Source organism: Eptatretus burgeri, chromosome 3, assembly GCF_056783735.1.
Source record: "Eptatretus burgeri isolate ZD-2024b chromosome 3, Ebu_testis_v1, whole genome shotgun sequence".
In the NCBI taxonomy this organism is placed as follows: domain Eukaryota; kingdom Metazoa; phylum Chordata; class Myxini; order Myxiniformes; family Myxinidae; genus Eptatretus; species Eptatretus burgeri.
This window is the reverse complement of record NC_140963.1, coordinates 135,706,791-135,717,042: the sequence shown is the minus strand read 5'-3', so window position 1 is coordinate 135,717,042 and position 10,252 is coordinate 135,706,791. Positions and strand designations below refer to the sequence as shown.

The 10,252-nt window shown below is 46.9% G+C and overlaps 1 protein-coding gene, 1 long non-coding RNA gene and 1 pseudogene across 4 annotated transcripts in view; 2 read left to right on the top strand and 1 right to left on the bottom strand.

Moving 5' to 3' along the window:
* ATP1A3 (ATPase Na+/K+ transporting subunit alpha 3) overlaps positions 1-10,252 on the bottom strand; it is a 229,455-nt gene that overhangs the window by 134,598 nt on the left and 84,605 nt on the right. The window lies entirely within an intron of this gene.
* LOC147031048 (uncharacterized) overlaps positions 1-10,252 on the top strand; it is a 109,054-nt gene that overhangs the window by 68,342 nt on the left and 30,460 nt on the right. The window lies entirely within an intron of this gene.
* On the top strand, positions 5,320-5,460 carry LOC147031050 (signal recognition particle RNA; annotated as a pseudogene).

Genomic DNA, 10,252 nt, shown 5'->3' with positions numbered 1-10,252 from the left:
GAATCGGTCCAGGGGTGAGACGAGCGACCCCCGATTCCCTCCAAATTACGAGCGAGCTAAATTAACGCTTTACGAGAAGCAAGATGGCGTCTCAAGGCGAGCGGGAGCCGGGGGTATTAGAAATGGATGTAGAATGTGTAGAATCCATGGCTCAGGATGAAATCCCCGTGCAGGAAATGTTGGTTGTGCAGGAACACGGACTCGCCCAACTGAACCCAGAGCCCGAAATAGGTGCGGCAGCGGCCGCGGTGGATGACACCTCCCCTCCCCCTCTCCACCAAAACCCCCCGATCCTTGCCGAAACGGCTCACCCAAGCGCACCCGACATGGCCCAGCTATGCGCCATGCTGGCGGCAATGACAGCAAGGATGGATGAGAATACACAAAAATGGATGAAATAAAAAGCATGAACGAAAAGATGGATACAAACACAAATGAAATGAAAAACGAAATGAAAGGCATGAACAAGCAAATGAAGGAAGAAATGAAAGAGCTGCGGGGTGAGACGCAGAACATGGGAATGAGCCTAAAAGGAAGCTTGGAAGAACTAAAAAACGAAATGAAAAAGGAAGTCGACACGATACGAGCGGAGGTGACCGGGTTAAAAGAGAAAGTAAAAGGAGTGGGAGTCGCAATGGAAGAAAGTAAACAAGAGAGGGTAAACGAAATAAAGACGGTGGTGGGAAAAATAGACAAAGTAGGAAAAGGATTGGGAGAAGTAAAACAGGGACAAGACCAAATAAAGGAGGAAATAGGGAGGAACACGACGGCAATAGAGGAATTAAAAAGAGAACAAGGGAAAATAAAGGAGGGATTGGGAGCCGTGAAGGAGGACTGTGAGAAAAGACATCGGGAAATGACAGACAAAGTTGAAAACCTGCGAAAGGAGGTCAAAGCGGAGACACAGAAAGGATTAAAGAAGGTGGCGGAGGAATGTAGAAAGAGACATGAGGAGGTAATTAATGAAATGGAGCGGAAAGCCGGAGAAAAGACAGAGGAACTGGGGGAGCAGATAGGAAAAAACCGGGGCGAGACAGAAGAGCAGTTTAGGACAACGAGGGAGGAAATATCCAAGACAAATAAGATGGTGACACAGGTACAAGGGGAGGTGGAGCAAATAAGAGAGAAAGTCGGGGAATTGTCGTTAGGAACGATAGGGGAGGAAATAAATGGGGTAATAAAGGGGAAAATGGAGGAAATGGAGAGGAGACTGACGGATAGGGTGGAGGCCCGGTGTGAGAGGCAGGATGGACTCCTTCGGGAACAGGAGGAGAGGATATACTCCCTCGAGGCGGATCGTGCCCAGGTGGGGCCGGTGTCACAAGGCGGAGGAGGAGGCTTGCCCGATGCGGGGGTGAGCATGCCGAGCTTGGGGAGGGTAGAGGCCGCGGGGTCTTTTGGCCTAATGGGGGTACCCAGAATGACTGTTCCGGGGGGTGTGCAGAGTGCGAGTCCAATGGTTGGGAGAGTAAGCGGGACGACGCGGGGCACGGACAGACACGGACAGGGGTGGTAGAGCCCCCGGGCAAATGGCTCGGACCCTGCGGGAGTGAGGCACCGTTGGGACTGGGGAGGTACACTCCTCCCGGAGTCCCTGGGGAACGGGAGGAGACCTCGAAAGAACCGAGGGTGCCGCTACCCCCCGTACGATGGCAAGACGGACTTGAGGGCATATATGGCCCAGTTCCAGTGTGTTGCCAGAGGCAATGGCTGGAACGAGGTGCAGGGTGTGGCACAACTCACAGCGGCCCTGTGTGGCGGGCTTTGGAAGTCCTGACCACGGTACCCAGTGAGGGGGCGACCCTGGAGGATCTCCATTCGGCCCTAAAAAACCGATTTGGCATGAACCAGCAGAGCGAGCTTGTTAAAGCTCAGCTCAACGGGCGCAAACGACGTCCCCAGGAATCACTGGGGGAATTGGCACATGACATTCGCCGCTTGGTGGGGATCGCGCACACCAACATGCCACCGGAGTACCGGGAGGAGATTGCCCTGGACCATTTCCTTCGAGCAATAGGGGGCACCGATGTCGGAGCATTGCTCACCGTATGGCGCCCGGACAACCTCCAGAAGGCGGCTGATACTGCTGCCTGCTGGGAGGCAGCCAGAACGCCATTGGGAGGGGCTGGGCACCACGCGGTGGCAGTCCGACAGGTGGACCCCGTGAACGACAGTGCGCTGCGAGCCGGGGCAACCCTGGGCGACCAAGCGCGAATGGAAAGGATGGTGCAGGGCATGTTCGACCGCCGGTTCGGGAGACCTGGGGAAAGGCGGTCGGGCCCGGGAGGGGCGGGAGATGGGCCATCGGGGGGTACCCCAATTCGGAATGGAGGGGGGTATAATTCGGCGTACTGGAGGCAAACACCTTACCAGAGGAGGTGTTATAATTGTGGCGCAAGGGACCACCTGCAGCGGAGGTGCAACGCCCCGCGCAGGGAAAGGCCCCCGTGAAGAGAAGAGCCACGGCCCCCTAGACCACCAACTCCGCCCCGGGTCAATAGGGATAGCCAGGCCCAACCATCACCCCCCCACCAGTCCCCGGGAAACTAAGAAGTGCCGAACATGTAGGGCCGTGTTCGGCAGACTCAGACGGAGAAGAGCCCTCAGAACTGCGACAGGTCATCAGTTGTGGCCAAATTGGCAAAGGTAGCTTAACAATTCGGTGCAAGGTTGCCGGCGTAGGGGTAGACGCCGTTGTGGACACAGGAGCAAGCGCCACGATCATCAGCCCTGTGGTCCTTGATTCGAGTGTAGACGGTTGGGATGAGATCCACCGTCTGCAAAACCATAGTTTGCAGCTAGCTACCGGGGCAACGGCCCCTATCATAGGACGTGGTTTCGTGTCGTTTAAATTGGGCACCGTGAAAACCAAGATAGAGGTTTGGGTGGCGGAGGTGTACGACCCATGTCTAATAGGGTTGGATGTGCTGACGGCCGGTGGTTGTAAGAACGACTTGGGCCGGGGGGTCATGCAGTTGGGTGGTGAGGAGTTGCCGCACGGATGAGAGGGTGGAGCTGGAGGCTCCTGACTCCGTGGTCATTCCCCCGGGTGCCGAGGCGGTGGTCCCGGCCCGGTGGCGAGCACCCCCAACGTGGCAGGGCCCCTGCGGCCTGGCGGAACTACCGGCAGGGCCGTCAACCCCAGGCTTAGTCGTGGGCCGCACCCTGGTAAGTACCGACGGGCCAATAGCGCCCGTGCGGGTGATAAATGTTAGCACGGAACCACGCACTATCAGGAAGGGCACGAAGGTGGCAGATTGCACCCCAGTAAAAGAGGTCGCAGAGCTGAGGGATGATAACGTCGAGCTGGACCGGCCCCAGAGGGAGTCTCCAGACTCGATTAGGAATTGGCCCGGTCCCATTTGCGAGATGGTAAATCGGAGTAGTGTAGATTTGGAGGATGCCCAGCGGGAGGCCTTATACAAGCTGGTCGACCGACACATCGGGATCTTCTCCTTGTCACCCGAGGATATTGGACGTACGGGCCTGGTGCAACATCAGATCCACACCGAAGGGGCCCGGCCTGTCTGTCAGCCTCCTCTAAGGCTCCCATGGAGCAAAAGAGAGGAGGCTGATGAGCAGGTTGAAAAGATGCTCAATGCAGGTGTCATCGAGCCCTCGGGAAGTCCTTGGATGTCACCAGTTGTGCTGGTTAAAAAGAAGGATGGGACCACGCGTTTCTGTGTGGACTATCGCCAGCTGAACAACGTGACACTCAAAGACTCCCATCCCCTGCCTAGAATTGACGATACCCTCGATGCCGTTGCAGGCTCTAAATGGTTCTCAACTTTGGACCTCAAGAGTGGGTATTGGCAGGTGGAGATGGATAAGACGGGGAAGGAGAAAACGGCATTTTCCACAGGGAAGGGACTGTATCAGTTCACTGTGATGCCGTTCGGTTTGTGTAACGCCCCCGCCACCTTTGAGAGACTGATGGAGCGTGTACTAGGCGGCATGCCGTGGCGGTCATGCCTGGTGTATCTGGATGACGGCCTGGTACACGCTAAAACATTCACCCAGGAGATAGCCAACTTGGACCAGGTGTTTGGGCACCTCAGGCAGGCAGGGCTGAAATTGAGCCCAGAGAAATGCACTTTGTTCGCGACAGAGGTGGCCTATCTCGGACACGTGATAGGCCGCAAGGGGGTGAAGACCGACCCCGGAAAAATTACAGCGGTAGAGGAGTGGCCCGTACCTACAACTGTCAAACAGGTACGGGGCTTTTTGGGACTTTGCTCCTACTACCGGCGTTTCGTGGCAAACTTTGCGGAGATAGCCAGGCCCCTTCACCGGTTGACGGAGAAGGGGTTGAGATTTAATTGGATGGAGGAGTGCCAGGAGGCCTTCCTCAAATTAAAGGGGTGTTTGACATCCACACCCGTTTTAGCGTACCCCACCGATGACGGGATGTATACCCTGGACACGGATGCAAGCCAGGAAGGATTGGGAGCAGTCTCGTCTCAGACACAGGGGGCGTGGAAAGAGTGATCGCGTATTACAGTCGGGCCATGAGTGGGCCCGAACGAAATTATTGCGTAACTCGCAAGGAGCTATTGGCTATGCTGTCTGCCGTGAGCCATTTCCACCCGTACTTGTACGGGAGGAAATTTTTGGTTCGAACTGACCATTCCTCCTTGCAATGGCTCTTACGGTTCAAGGAACCGGAAGGCCAAATTGCAAGGTGGTTGGAAAAATTGCAGCAGTACGATTTCAGTGTGGTCCATAGAGCCGGTAAGGCTCATGGGAATGCCGATGCGCTCTCTCGACGCCCCTGTCTGAGGGAAAACTGCAAATATTGCACGAGACATGAGGAGAGGGACCAATTGGCAGACGCCTCCCCGAAACTCCCAGTCCGTGCGGCCCGGGTGGTAGGCCCAACTTTGCCACTAACCGCGGGAGAGGAATTTGGTGGATTGGCATGGAGCACGGCCCAGCGGGAAGACCCCGTGATAGGGCCAGTGTACAAATGGGTCCAGGAAAACAGGAGGCCCAGTGGGGAGGAAATCGCCCCATTCGGGGCGCGAACAAAGGCATACTGGGCTCAGTGGAGGACCCTAGAAATGAGGGACAACATCTTATATCGCAAGTGGGTGGAGATTCCTTCAGAACAAACTTCTTGGCTGGTGTTGTCCCTGATGGGTTTAAGACCCAAATTTTGAAACAGGTGCACGGTACCCGCGCCGCCGGCGCGGGTACCGTGTATATATATATATATATATATATATATATATATATATATATATATATATATATATATATATATATATATATATATATATATATATATATATATATATATATATATATATATATATATATACTGGGCGTAGTGGCGTACGCCTGTAATCCGGCTACTCGGAGGCTTGGGTTGGAGGATCGCTTGAGGACGGGAGCTCTGCGCTGGGCCGCGCTATGAGAGGGTGTAGGGCAGCCTGGAATCATGGCGAAACCCAATCCTTATCCCTGTGTTGCAAGAGGTGACCAGGGTTGCGTCAGGAAGGGCATCCGGCGTAAAACCGAAGCCAAATCAGTATGCGGATCATAACGGATGATCAGCTGTGGCAACCCCTAACGGGAGCAGCCGAAAGACAAACAACAACACAACATATATATATATATATATATATATATATATATATATATATATTCATTACCATCAAATTCTCACCGAGGGACAAAGGCTCCATTTCGGTAGACCGAGACAGATGAACAGGAAAATATAATGCAATGTCGTCTTTGAAGATTTTCCATCAAATTGTGACATGTTTATTTTCTGGCTTCGAGCTGTCTGGGTATCAATGTTTTAATAAAATAAAGGTGTTGCAACAGCATTGCTGGATGGATTACCCATCCTTAAACACACACTTGAACACAGCCCAAATGTTGTGGAAGAAATGCCAAACTGGATTGCCTCACTAGTTCCTGTTGGCAATAAGATCGAATCTCACTTTTGTGACCATAAATTTCACTCATATTTTTACCTTCCTAGAATGACTTCTTGTTTGAACTGTCTCGATCCCAACCATCTTTCATCTCCTTGATGAAAGGTACCAACAATTTAAATCAATATCTGGCAGTAAAACGTCACAGCAGGGATTTTAACAAGCAAGGTATTTTCTTCTAGGATTTGCAGGAACACCTTTTGAAGGAGATGAAAGTATATGACGGCAGGAAAGCGAGCTACCAGCCTTCTGAGCTTGTATATTGGACAGTGAAGTGAACCGGGTCATCAGGCCTCATAAGTTGTAGGTTACAGTAGGGAGTGATAACCCCTTCCAATTTACAAGGGAATATTCTGCTGGCCTTTGATGTAGGTTTGTTGTATTGTCTAATTTGTCGTTTATTACATCTGCCACCAAAGAGGGACGGAGGTTATGTTTTCACGCCTGTCTGTTAGCAGGATATCTCAAAAAGTTTGGACATTTTCGGAGGAAACTTTGTGGACAGGTTGGGTGTGTAACAAGGACTAATTGATTCGATTTTGGTGAAGATCTGGATCCGGATGTAGATATGAAACTTGAAAATTTTTAAAGTGAGTCTTCACCATTGAAAGATGGAGCCCAACATGATGTACAGTGCCTATAGAAAGTGTACACCCCCTTTCAAAATTCTGACCTTTTGTTCCCCTTATAGCCTGGAATTAAACTGCATTAAATCAGACTTTTTCCACCTATATTTATACATCATTACCCACAACTTCCAAGTGAAAAACAAATTCTATAAATTTCAGAAAATTAATTAAAAATACAAAACTAGAATATCTTGGTTGGATAAGTGTCCACCCCTGAGTTAATACTTGGTGGAAGTACCTTTGACAGCAATTAGAGCTGTGAGTTTGTTGGGATAGGTCTCTACCAACTTTACACACCTTGATTGGGTAATATTTGCCCATTCTTCTGCATTGAACTGTTCAAGTTCAGTCAAGTTGTGGGGAGCGTTGATGGACAGCAATCTTCAAGTCATGCCCCATATTCTCAATTGGATTTAAGTCAGGGCTCTGACTGGGCTACTCAGGGACATTTATCTTTTTTTTTTCTTAGCCACTCCAATGTAGCTTTGGCTGTGTGCTTGGGGTCGTTGTCATGCTGAAAGATGAACTTCCATCCCAATTTCAGCTTTCTTGCAGAGGGCAGCAGGTTTTCCTTCAGGATTTTTCTATATTTAGCTTCATCCATTTTCCCTTCTATCCTGACAAGTGCCCTAGTCCCTGCTGATGAGAAACATCCCCATAACATGATATTGCCAACATCATGATTCCCAGTAGGGATGGTGCTCTTTGGGTTATGTGCTGTGTTGGGTTTGCACCAAATGTAACGTTTTGCATTTAGGCCAAAAAGTTCCATCTTGTTTTCATCAGACCGTAAAACCTTTTTCCACATGACTTCAGAATCTTCGGAGTGTTTTTTTTGTATGCCTTCAACGGGACTCAAGATGGGCTTTTTTGAGTAATGGCTTCCTTCTTAACACCCCACCGTGCAGGGCAGACTTGTATAGTACTTGGGATATTGTTGTCACATGCACACAGTGACCAGTCTTTGCCATAAAGGCATGTAGCTCTTTCAAAGTTGCAATTGGCCTCTAGGTAGCCTCTCTGATCAGTCTCCTCCTTGCATGGTCATCTAGTTTGGAGGAACGGCCTAATTTAGGCAGGATCTTGGTGGTACAATACGCCCTCCACTTCTTAATGATTGTCTTGACTGTGCTCCAAGGGATATTCAAGGCCTTTGAAATATTTTTATACCCATCCCCTCATCTGTGCTTTTCCACAACTTTATCCTGGAGGTCTTTTGAAAGCTCATTGGTTCTCAAGGTTGAGTGTTTGCTGTGAAATGCATGACCCAGCAGAGTAAACCTACAGGAACAACCGATTATATTTTAAAAATCAGAAACATTACAATTTAACACAGGTGGAGGCCATTTAACTTGGTGTGTGATTCTTAAGGTGATTGGTTGCACCGGAGCTAATTTATAATTGCTATCATAAGGGAGGTGGACATTTATCCAACCAAGATATTCTGGTTTTGTATTTTTAATTAATTTTCTGAAACTTGTAGAGCTTCTTTTTCACTTGGAAGTTGTAGGTTATGATGTGTAAATAAAGGTGGAAAAGTCTGATTTCATGCAATTTAATTACAGGCTGTAAGGCAACAAAAGATGAAATTTTTGAAAAGGGGTGTAGACTTTCTCTAGACACTGTAGAGCAAAATATTTTAAAAAGTTGTGGATAAGTTATGACAAAATTTAGTGGATGAGTTGGTTCGGTGACAAGAAAGAACAAGCCAATTCGATTTTGGTTCAGCTTTAGATGCCAAATGGGATGCCAAATGTAAACTGTTCAGCATGGCGGAAGTATGCACTCCACCGAGTGTCGTTCTCGTTCCTCTTGTAATTACCATGGTTACCTGAACTGTGCAAGAAATCAATGTACAGGATGTTTCAAAAGTCCAGAATCATAGGGAATTTTTTTTACCATCTTATTATGAAAATTACAAAAACTGTGAGTCACTGACTTGCATACACATCAATTCTTGTATGTAGGTTTCTTTGAACGTTTCGTAAGATTGACACATCAATTTCATTCATTAGTTTCTGATTTCATTCTTTATATCTTCAATAGTGCATGGTCTCATGGTATTTCAGGTGTCCCCAAAGAAAGCAGTCAAATCGCGTTAAATTGGGACGACTTGGGGGCCATTCTATCGGTCCACGATGACCTATCTCAAAAAAAGGAAGAAATTAAAAATATTTCCTTTGGTTTTTGACTTTTGAAACACCCTCCGTATATATATATATATATATATATATATATATATATATATATATATATATATATATATATATATATATATATATATATATATATATATATATATATATATATATATATATACATTTAGTTATGAAATCGAAATATTTTACTGTTATGGCAATCAAACATTTTAATGGCCCAAGATGCAAACCACGGAATACCAAGGATAATGAGGAAGAAAATGGAAAGCAATTTTAAATAAATAAATCAATCAAAAACTGAAAAAAAGAAGTAATTTTGAATTGACCATGCGAACGAAAACACTGAAACAATTCCAGATGATATCGTTCTGGTATCAACAAGAAATAACTTATTTTAATAAAATGTCTACAATTTTGTAGCCAAAAAGAGCATAATCCACCAAATCAGGGAAATCTGCTACATCTGAAACCACCTCGAACATTAGTGGTCTGAAAGGCTGATTTGCTAGTGTACGCTCAACTCGAAAATAAAATAAAAATCACTTGCTACTTTTGAAACTCCAATTTTACTTCCCTTTAAATTATAATTGAAATTTGCAATACCCAGGACAGTTGGGTACAATCATTGGGCCAATAACCGGATGACCTTCATGTGCGTGCCCCAGCCTAACCAGCACATTCACTGTAAGCGATGTGCGTTTGACGCATGCAAAGCCAAGACGTAAGCACAGGGAGTCGGAGAAATAATGAAAGAACGCTGAGGTTCATTAAGCATTTCACAACATATTCCTGTTTTATATCAATACAATTTCGCTCTTCCAGTAAAACGTGTTCTCCGCAAATATATACTCGAGGAATACAAAAACAAATGATCATATCAAATGTAAATATGAAGCTCAGATCGAATGTTAAAGTGACAGGGTCAGTTTCATCTGAAACTACAGGGTGGCTCCACCGCATTAAAAATTATAACATATTGTGCTGTGGGCCAGGGCTGCACCCCACACTGCACTCCTGTATGTGATAATGGTTAAAGGCATCAGAGGCATATTTTAGTAAAAAAGAGGCACAGGATGTTTTCATTTCCAATGTCTAATGGTTGTGGAATAGTTTATACTTCATACAGAACAAGGAGACATATATTATGTATGCATGTAAGCGGAAGAAGGAAGAAACTGTAAAAAAGGAAAGAGTAAAAAGAAAGAAGAAAAGAGGTGTGGCACGATTGGGGAGCAAAATAAAATAAATTTGAGTGAGGGGAGGCAAGAAGACCCATGACAGGAACATATGAGGTGGGGAGGATGGTCAATATTTCTGTCATATTGTTAACCAGATGACCTCTTGCATGAAAGAAAACTTTCACATGATTTGCTACTTATATATAGATATATTCTATATCCATATATCTCTTTATAAATTCAAGTTGTCCAATTGTGTCTGAACAGGGTAAACATCATAAACACAGCACATATAATGCTGGATCCCATCTCATCCATTGGGACCATACTCTGTGCAGAGCATT